Source organism: Humulus lupulus, chromosome 8 (genome assembly GCF_963169125.1).
Source record: "Humulus lupulus chromosome 8, drHumLupu1.1, whole genome shotgun sequence".
NCBI lineage: Eukaryota > Viridiplantae > Streptophyta > Magnoliopsida > Rosales > Cannabaceae > Humulus > Humulus lupulus.
Window position 1 is genome coordinate 119,176,508 of NC_084800.1, and position 8,236 is coordinate 119,184,743.

The window sequence follows — 8,236 nt, forward strand, 5'->3', positions numbered from 1 at the left end:
AAAGCTCTTAAACTCATGACTGGTCAAGCTTTCCTTTTCCCTTACCTCACTACTACAAAAATGGGTTTTCCCGACAGTTTTTAACTGTCGCTATTGAGCAATGACGACAGTCGACTAACTGTCGTATTTGCCTATGCCGGCGTAGGGTACCTACGCTGACAGTTAATAGGTGTCGCCGTTGCTGGCAACGCCGACAGTTAATAGGTGTCGCCATTGCTTGCAACGCCGACAGTTAATAAGTGTTGTCATTGCTGGCTACGCCGACAGTTAATAGGTGTCGCCGTTGCTGGCAACGCCGACAGTTATTAGGTGTCGCCGTTGCTAGAAACACCGTCGCTGTAACATTAAATTTATATATATAAATAATAATTTTTCTATATATATTTTTTAAAACTTTTAATTATATTTTTAACAATTGAAGTTTGATTTAAATTTAAATAAAAAAAATTACTCACATAATTAATTATTATTACCATAACTTGTAAAAAAAAATTATATTTATCATAATAAAAATTCATATACATACAACATTTATTCATACAATTGAAATATAAATAATACATCAAATCCCCATGAGACTAAATAATTCTCAATAAAAATTCATTATAATATTATAAATCCATAAACTTCAAAATATATAATACAACAAATCTCAACAAGAGAGCATAATTCTCTTCTCCAAATCACTGCAAACTCAATCATGTTTATTTTCTCAATATTCTTCCTAATAAATCTAGGCATCCACCTTAAAAGTCAGTCCTATGATATTCCCTGCACCAATGAATAAAAGACTTCAAATTATAATTAAATAGTATATCTTACCATAAAATATTAACAAATGAATGAGAGAACCAACTATAAAAATATGTAAAATTAGTTGATTAATCCCTCTTAGAGATTATTGAACAAAAACTTACCTTGTAAGAATGTTGACAAAGTTTGAGACGGTCGGGAGACCAATGATGTTGTGAATTACAATTTAATAAAATTCCTAATTTAATAATAGAATATCCTCAATTTAATCATCATAAGTATTTCACAAAGAAAAAGAATGACCTATTATGGACATTTACGACACTTTGTATGCCTTTAATAATATAAGAGCATAATAAGTCTTATAATTACCAACATAATAAGCATTCTCATTATTTTAACATCATTGGCAAAAAAAAATAAACACTACCCTAAGTAGAAGAGAATCAACAAAATTAATAGATATTTATATTTATATATATAACCTATTATAAATAAGTCTGAATCTACCACCCTAAGTAAAAAAGAATCAACAAAATTAATAGATGTAACTCAAATATGAATTCTAAAACTATCGGAACATGAAAGAATACAACTATGAAAAAAAACATAATAGAATTAAAAACTTGAAATAAAAAACCACAACCACACACTAGCCTAAACAGACTAGAACAACTTATCACCTATGTCTAATACAAACAAATACAAATAAGCTGGAGGAAAAATCCTTTATCCTGAAGTCCAATTAATAGAAAAGAAAAGTTAAATTAAACTTCAATACACCAAAAGCAAGTCAAAACTCACAAATCTATAGGAACTTTTAGAACTAAATCAAACAACTTATTGAAGAAACACTATGGATAAAAAAAAACAAGTCTTTCCCAACCCAAACTCAGATTAAAAAATAAAAGAAGTTACCATATGAAACATCTTTATACCTTAGAGATAATGCAAGACAAGAAGATCTACCAATATGTTAGTATCATAATTTTTATTTCAAGCACACCAAAAAATAGATAAGATTCATATCTGTAAATTAAGACAAAAAACATGTAAATATGAAACAAAACACTATCTTTGGACATGGAAGAAGAAAGAAACAAAATAGACTGGATTTAGAAGGCTGCAAATTTGGTTAACATAGAGAGCATATAATCACAAAAATAACAGTATGATTAATATGCAATACTAACTTATATTTTATATTGTTCTAGTAAACACAATCGCATATATAAAAGTTTCCAGCCCACCAAATCCATTAACTAATGCAATGCTTTTCAAATAGGATCATAAAGTTCTTCCAAGTAGAAATCAAAGCTATAAACAAAGCCCAAAAATAAGCATGACAATATATACATAAATATTATAGATTAAGCCACATTGTCCATTGAAATAAAGGCCCAAGCGGCCATGAAAAACACACAAATTACAATAGTAACAACAATTAAAAACCCACTAGCACCAACCACTACCCAAAGACTCAGACTTCCACAACGAACAAAATGAACAAGTGCCAATATAACACAACCGCCTACCCTTCATCAAACTACAGTGTGAGAAACTTACCCAATGTCTTCTTGATTAGAAAGATCTCACATAATAAACAAAACTAAAAAATAAAATGAATGATGCATAATAGTACCAATTGCCACATAAAGATTTAACATACTAATTACTCCATAAAAGCAGCATCTAGCCAAGGAATGAGTGTATACATTCCTAGCCTACTGTCCTCCTCTTCGAATCTTCGACCCAGGCAGAGCGTTGTCTTCGACCAGAGAGAAGGAGGCAAAGAGAAAATGAAATGGGTATGAGGGGAAGAGAGAAGAGAACAGGCAAAGAAAGAGAGAGGGAGGGGGCTGGTTAAGAGATGCAAAAACTGTGTGGGAGGGAGAATAGGGTTCTAATTTTTTTTAAACAATAATAATAATAAAAGATTCTGATAAAAAAATAATAAAAGATATATATACACATAATTATATAGAGATAGAGATAAACGTGGGAGGTTAGAGATCTAAATTTTAATATTTTTTTTAGAATAAATTTAAATTTTGATATAAAAGTTATTATAAATATAAAAGTTAATAATATGAAAAATTTAGAAAAAAAAAAAATCTAGTTTTAAATTTTTTTAATAAATACATAAATTTTATAAATATATATTTACACAATTTAGTTTATTTTTAAAATTATACTATTCATTAATTTTTTTACAATATTATTCCAATTAATAAAACAACTCTTTTTTAACTAATACAAATTTTATAAATATGTTAAAGAATAAAATAATTAATTTTATAAATATGTTAAATAATAATAAATTTAAATTTTGATATAAAAATTATTCTAAATACAAAAGTTAATAATATGAAAAATTTAGAAAAAAAAAACTAATTTTAAAAGTTTTAAATAAATACATAATTTTTATAAATATATATTTACATAATTTAGTTTATTTTTAAAATTATATTATTTATTATTTTTTTACAATATTTTTCCAATTAATAAAACAGCTTTTTTTTAACTAATACAAATTTTATAAATATGTTAAAGAATAAAATAGTTAAGTTTATAAATATGTTAAATAATAATAAATTTAAATTTTAATATAAAAATTATTATACATACAAAAGTTAATAATATGAAAAATTTAGAAACAAAAAAAATCTAGTTTTAAAAGCTTTTAATAAATACATAATTTTTATAAATATATTTGCATAATTTAGTTTATTTTTAAAATTATACTATTAATTAATTATAATTTTTTATTTGAATTTTGGCGACATTTTATGACTGTCGGCATTGGACTTTTATTAACTGTCGGTGTTGAGGTCAATAGCGACAACGTTTAACTGTCGGCATTGGTCTTGAATTAACTGTCGGCGTTGGGGTCAATAGTGACACATTTTAACTGTCGGCATTGGTCTCGAATTAACTGTCGGCGTTGGGGTCAACAGCGACACATTTTAACTGTCGGCATTGGTCTCGAATTAACTGTCGGCGTTGGGGTCAATAGCGACAGTTAAAAGCAACGGTGATAGTTATTAGCTGTCGGCGTTGGTCTCTATGCCTACAGTTTTTAACTGTCGGCGTAGAGTCCCGCTAAGCAATTACGACGGTCAAAAGAGTTGACTGTCGTGATTGGGTGTCGGGAAAGCCCAATTTTGTAGTAGTGCCTGTACCACATAGCACCCTTGAGCCAACGCTCAGCAAGAAAACTTAAACATGTGCATGAATAGTAAATGTAGATTCCAAATACTTGTCTAGCATGCCCAACAGTGATAACCTACTCATGAATGGATACAATTACAAATAATTGATCATTGGATCATACTGGAGTCTGCTGCACTGAATAGTTGACCATAGAGTCAATCAGGGGCCCTATGCCCTAGCTATGTGACCATAGAATCACCTGGGGCCCTTGCCCTTAACTCTGAGTAACTATCCATAGAGCTAGCCAAGTGCTTTGTTTTCCAACGACCATAGGGTCGGCCAACGTAATAGTACATTCTTGATTGGGCCTAAGCCTTTCGACCAGTGCAGTATTGCCACCCTTGACTAATAAGTCATGCCCTTAACCAGGTATTAAGATACAAATACAGATAAGAATACATCAGACAATACAAGTATGCATACATATTAAGTATATAACACCATCAATTAAATGCAAACATAGTAATAACCATGTTCCTTAACGGGTCCAACCCCTAACTACATAGACCATGCGATTAATCATATAACACTTAGCCAGAAATGGTGTATTCAAGTATGTTTAATCAACAAGCACAAACTTAACTTAATCATGTTCATTCTCAGGGGCCCGAACCTTAATCACATATATCACGTATTAAGTGCAATTTTCTTTCCTTAGGTCCAAGTGCAAAGTATACTAAGAAGGACTCTTGAGCATGTTCTTAGTTCCAAGCCCCTAGCGATAACCTATTCACAACCATAATATAGAATCCCGTCAATAACAAGCAATTAAAGGCTTCCGGACCGAGTCCTAGCCTCTGGTACGTCAAATTCTACTAAACCGGGTAGTAGAATCGATCTTGAGCCTTAGGTTCGAGTTCCTGTTCACTCAAGACTTAAGCTGGCCAAAGATGCCCAGGTGGGCCGCGACTTGACCCTAAGGGTTGCAGCGAGCCTCCTAGAATAGAGAGCCCCTCTTGCCTGAAGACAAGACGCGGGCCGCGACTTGCCTCAGAGGGTTGCGCCGCGCCTCCGAAACAGAAGCCCTGCCTAGCCCTGGGTTCACACGAGTCGCGGTGCCCCAAGAACAAGGCTGCGCCCCAACCCTATGAACCCAGCATTCCCTATTTTTTCTTCAGCCAAACTCAACCAAAAACCACTCCAAATCATACCCAAAACCATAACTAAATCCTAGTACATCTTTAACAACAAACCAGCATCAAAACCCCAACTCAACACACTCAAAACTCCACCCAAAACTCCACCCAAAACTCAAATCCATAACCTTGAGCCTCAAATCTCAAGAACAACCAAACCAAAATAGAATTCAATGAAAAAATAGAGTCTATATCTTACCTCGGTTGTGAATTAAATCCTCCTATCTACAGCTAATCCAATCCTAGAGCCAAGCCTTCAATTTCCCAAGCTTTCAACCACTAATCCTCTTAGTTTTCTCAAGAAATCCACCTAAAATTGAGAGAGAGTGAGGGAGAGAGAGAGTTAGTTGGGAGAGATACAGCTGAGTGTGTTGAGTGTTTTTGTGTTTTGTTTTTCTTAAGGTTCAAGTAACTTAAGCTAATCTCGAGGCTCGGGGTACCAAAAATGTCCCCAAGGGCAAAATGGTCAAAATCCCCAATATTCCCTCCTGATCTCACTTACTCCAAATATATCCTCAAATATTTATTCTCGTTACCCGATAACCCGGTAATGTACCAGTTACCCAAAATACTCCTTGACTCACCCCGAGTCAGGTATTGAGTACCGTTGTGACTTTCTCGCTAACTTGCTCCCTGGGATCGTCTAGTGCTGAGTAATCCAAATAAACCCACATAATAATGTGGTCTCTCACATATATCACATATATGTACATATATACAATATGCCCATAACAGGCCAAATTAAGAAAATTTCCCTTCTAATAAGAAACTGACCAACATGCATATTTAATACACCTAAACATGCATGTCTAGTCATATTATCATATAACTCACATAATCACATAATTACGCACAAATATATCTCATATAAACATATAATTCCATAAATTGCCATCCTGGCCCCCTAATCAAGGCCCTAAGCCTTATTAGGTAATTTGGAACGTTACATCTGGTAACTTGCTCTAAGGATAACACACCTTCCTCCTCGACTTCTGCTCCTAAATTCTATGTTGTCTCCGCAAGATCTTTTGATAATCGGTCCTTGAACTTGGCGAGGTAGCACCCCCAAATTTTTGCGTCCAAGAACGAGAAATCTCATTCCTGGTTGTACGCCTAACACTGATAAAATGTTTATTCCATAGAGCCCTCCGCTTCAGCATCATCCTCCTTGGCCTTTGCTTCAACCTCCACAAGCTTCTACTTGAGACTGATGACCTCCATAGGCTTTGGGTTAAGGTCATATACTTTGAGCTGAAGGTGATCCTGCTGCTTGATTATCTTTGAGACTTGTGCTTTGACAATTTTCTCTTTCTCCTAGGAGGTCTTCAGGGCCTTGTTGGTCTCACCCAGGGCAACCTTCACCTTCCACAAGGAGATCCTAGCATCGTCCACCTCAGCTAGGATCTGAGCGATATCATAGATCTAAGCCATGCAATACTGCAAACAATGAATGAAGAAGGGTCAATTTTTTAAAGCACGAAACTAAAGGAGGATAAAGATAAAACTTATTGTCAGAGTCATCCCCAACGCAGAGTCGATGACGATTTCCAAGGGCCTCACCCTATGTCTTGCAGCTATTTGGCATTGACCAAGCTCCATGCTTCATCATATGGTTCACATATTCTGATATGAACCGCATAGAGGTTCTAGATATTTCCCCACCTCCAGGGGAGGAACTGGGATCGTGATAGTTAGGGTTGCGGCTTAGACGACCTACAGGATAGAAGCGGAGTCGCAAGAAGTTGGTGGAGGAGCTTCCAGAGTCATGACTACATTGACCTTAGGTGGTTGCTGCTGCTTGCTTCCGGGTAGAGCTGGCACCCTTGTCTTTCGCGGGAGACCCGGTAGCAGTTCAAGCTTCAGGAGCGATTCTCTTCAAAACCCTCTGACTCTTTAAGTTTGGTCCAATTTTGAATGCCTCCTTTAGATTCATGTCTTCATTTGCAAATGAGTGAGCAGAAGAATCAAGTCCAAGAAGTGTTAGTCAAAATAATACAAAGTAAAAAGTAACAGAACAAGAGGAGGAAACTACTATGATCAGTTCTGGATTATGGATCGGGCTTGATATAACCTCTGACTCTTTGATTATTCGAGGAGGGGGAGATTATAGCATTACTACTTCATGGGACCTACTAGGTTTGAGCTCCTCATCTGGACTAGGCTCGTGCTCGGTCTGCCTAATACCCGAGGTAAATGAACCATGACACAAGGAATTCCATGACAAGAGGTTTGTACCATATTGTTCAAAAATGGTGGACCTAAAATGTAAAGTATTATCTACTACTACAGTATATTCGGGGTAGGGAACATTATGGTGTACGACCAATTGGTCGATGAACTAATGTAAGGTCTCATTCAGGTCCGGGTCTACAGGATGTCGGCTCACAAGCTACCTCGGATTGAATCAGATTAGCCTAAAACTTGCAGTAGCCTAGTTTATTTCTCTATATTGATTACCTTGGCTGGAGGTGCTAGATGTTTCCCTCGATTCGGCGCGACCTTGGCCAGAATCATGTCTATCTTCAGAGATCTTTCTTTTAAGCACCCAACGGTGCGACCTCCTCTTCTTCCTTAACCTCCTCAGTGATTGGAGGAAGCTCCTAGGGAGGACCTTGGGCCTTGATGGACAATTTATGATCTTTTCTGATTAGCTTACTGGCCACCATGGTGGCATCATTCACCATCACCCTAAACTCCTTCTCCTTAGCAAGAGTGTTGGCCAGAGTTCGGTATTGATCCCAAAGTGTCTCAGACCGCTCCGTTCTCTTGTAAATAGTTGCACAAGATAACAACTCGATCAAAATAAGTTTTAACTTGGTTAAGATAAGGGATTCAAATAAAAATTTCAAAAGACTGAGAAACTTAGGAAGACGGTTAAAATATCGATGAGTGTAGTTCTTGAACCTGTTTGACATAAAGAATTGTTCTTTAAAGTCATTCGGATGGCTAGGGAGGTCAATGATGCTGGCAGACTTAGGAAACTAGGTGAGGTAGTAGAAGTCATAACCTCGAGTTTTGGTGTCTGGATTGGCTTTCAGACATAAAATATACAAAATGTCCTCTGGAGTGGGGACCTCCCACTCGTTCTTGAGGAACAAATACTTTAACCCCGCAAGGAGGCGATATGGGGGGAG

The 8,236-nt window shown here is 35.6% G+C and overlaps 1 long non-coding RNA gene across 1 annotated transcript; it reads right to left on the reverse strand.

Moving 5' to 3' along the window:
• Positions 1-513: 513 nt before the first annotated feature.
• LOC133798379 (uncharacterized) lies at positions 514-2,660 on the reverse strand. Its single transcript, XR_009875844.1, has 2 exons — positions 2,423-2,660; positions 514-771 (listed from the first exon to the last, which is right to left on the reverse strand). It is a non-coding gene; the product is annotated as an uncharacterized LOC133798379 (long non-coding RNA).
• Between the last annotated feature and the right edge of the window lie 5,576 nt (positions 2,661-8,236).